Below are 3,132 nucleotides of genomic sequence, written 5' to 3' on the forward strand. Positions count from 1 at the left end.
CCGCGAAAGGGTTTTTTGCGACTTTTTAATTTATTTATTAAGTTGTCTACATGTAGAGCAGTATAATTTCCATACAGTTTTTACTAAGTATAAGTGGAAGAACGTTTATATGTTTATGTAGTGTTGCTTGTTATTTCAAAATCAAAGATATGTACATCGATACCTAATTAGATTGTATCGATAATTTGTACTCGACTTAACTACGACGACTCTGAGTAGAGTCTTAAGGATACCAATGATTTAAATTTCATTCTGTACATACGTGAGAACTTTTAATTACTGAAATACGTAATTACTAAGCATACCAAACGCTAAAAACACTACAAACAACGCTAACCTTTCATTTAACTTTACCCACTTCAACTGACAATGCAAATTGAATCTTAACCACATAAATATACAGTTAACTCCACTTATCCGTAATCCGTCGCCGCAAATCCTGAGCGGGGTCGCGCAGGGTACGCTCGTGAGCCCAGCTGTGGTCAAACTTGTACCCGCGTAAATAACGTTTTAATAGCAGTTAAGTTACTGTTTGTTTGGGCACACTGGTTTCTAAACTTAATTCCTTCCTTTTATAACAGTTTTTTTATTATAAAATAATAATTAGTAAGATGTAATTACAAATCCCGCTATCCCCTCATGGTAAGCAAAAATGCTAGTCGAGTAGGTCCGCACGGGACTATTCCCACATCTAATTCCCACCGCTGCAACTGCTGTGTAGCCAGGATCTACAGCTTGACCGCCAATAAAAACCCAACGACTGGGCCACCATTTTTTTTCGTAGATTTCTCTAAGTCCGTATTTAACTTGTAATTTGACATGCAATAAACGTATTTAATTTGAATTAATAAAGTTAACCGTCTAAACTCGTAGTTTATCCATTATTGGGCGTACTTATTTCATTATTTGTAACTTCTAACAAAAAGAGAATCAAAAATGTTCTTTCTTTGGCAACATAGCTTTTAATATAAATTAATTTATTGAAACGTATTAAATTTCCAAATCAGAAAGTAAGGTTCTTTCACATCTCCTTAACCGTGACAATAATGAGAAAAAAACATTAAATAAAATTCAAAGAGCTTTAAAAGCTTCTTAGTACCACAATGGGCAATCTTGGCTATTCAATAAGTTTCGCTCGGCTGGCAATACCGGAAGTGGCTGGGGTGACAATTAGAGTGGGAGGGAGTAGGCTCATAGCGTATAATGGAGTGATTTTAATGAGGAATCGTCTGTCATGTTAGGAATATACAAAATCATGTCAGTGCTTTATGTAGGAAATGCTAAGCTTTTGGATAAAGTTTTGGAAAAGTGCGGAATTTGATCCATAGCCCATGTGAATTCGAAATCCTTCCTTGGTTTATTAGAGGGTCGTATTTAATCCTGCAGTGGAGATTAAATAGCCTGTGAATCTAGACAAAGAGCACAATATATGTATACGGAAACCAGTCGATAAATGGTCGAAATGCCTTTTTTGTATGAAGTTGATTTCGATTTTCGATTCGATCAAAAAGTGCAAGTTGTCTAGGGGGGCTGATGATGATGATGAATAAGCCCTGAATACGTATGCGACTAGATACAATATCTATACTAATATTATAAATGCGAAAGTAACTCTGTCTGTCTGTCTCTCTCTTTCACGCCTAAACCACTGAACCGATTTTGATGAAATTTGGCATATAGATAAGTTTTTATCCTGGTTTTTGAAACAGGGACGCGCGCGAAAAATTTTTTCTGCGACAGACAAATTTCAACGCGGGCGAAGCCGCGGGCGGAAAGCTAGTAGTATAATAATTCAGAAACTTGGCTCTCACAGGTTGGATTTTTATTAGCAGTCTAGTTGTTAATAATGGCTACACAGTGTTTTTCAGCAGTGGGAACTAGAAGTAACAATGCTTTCCTGTTCCCATTGCCAGTCTTTATTGTTGATATCAAATTTTAAATGTTTGCGAAGTATAAACATAACACAAGTAAACTTTTCCCATTAAAAATACTTATTTTTACAAAAAAAATAGGTCCCACCAGGTGGACCGACGATCTGGTGAAGATCGCGGGAGGTGCCTGGATGCGAGCGGCGCAGGACTGGTCTTTGTGGAAATCCTTGGGGGAGGCCTTTGTCCAGCAGTGGACGTCTTTCGGCTGAAACGAACGAACGAACAAAAAAAATCTTGTTGAGTTGGGTAGTTATTTTAGAGAGAGGAAAACCAAATGATGTGCTTAAGTGTGGAACTTCTGCGCCTATTTCGTTTACCGGAAGTGGCGTCAAAAGTTTCCCGCCAAAAGTGACGTTTCAACCATCATGGCGGCTGTTTGGAGCCGTAACCCGCAGCTGTTGGCTTTTATGGGAAATTATGCCGATTGTTCTAACGGTTTTGTGTTCTGATTGGAGATTAATGTTTTGGATTGTGATTTAGGATTGTTCTGATTTATTTAACTGACAGCTCACTTGTTAGGCGAATTTTTCAATTCAATTTACTGTATGTAGACATTTTCTTCAATCTTTACTTGCATCGTTGCTCTATTAATAGTTTTCACAATCTATTTAAAAAGTAAAGGCAGAATTTAAATGATTTTGCTACCATATTCGAAAAGAAGTTTACTTGGATTCAGTTTTGATTAATTTTGGATGTATTAATCCATCACATTATTTTTTACTTATTTACACCGCTGTCCAAAAAATAATTTTATTTTACACGTTTTAAGTTAAACTGCTACATAAAGGTACCAGGGAGGCGCTGGATGCAGGCCGCTAATTACCAAACGGGCAATATAAAAATCATTGGGGGAGGCCTATGTTCAGCAGTGGACGTCCTGTGGCTGAAATGATGATGATGATGATACCTTTGAAGACCAAAAATCTTATTTCAAGTACCTTGTAGCAATCAAAACTCATATTGATTCAATATTTCGCTCAGTATTTCGATAAATGACAAAACCAAAACATTTCCTCCCAAAGACAAAAAGAAAATAGGAACCATCAAACTGTCCATAGCTTTGACGAATTGCTCGCTATTAACGATCAATTGTCTATTGGCGTTGGCATAGACAAGAATTTGTCGGCGGTAGCGACAATGGTATGAATATTGTTTGTGATGATAAAAAAACAGTTTTAAGCTCTTATGATCTGACATCTGG

The sequence above is a fragment of the Ostrinia furnacalis genome, unplaced genomic scaffold (assembly GCF_004193835.3).
Source record: "Ostrinia furnacalis isolate ACB-3 unplaced genomic scaffold, ASM419383v2 OfSCF0469, whole genome shotgun sequence".
NCBI classification, from domain to species: Eukaryota; Metazoa; Arthropoda; class Insecta; order Lepidoptera; family Crambidae; genus Ostrinia; species Ostrinia furnacalis.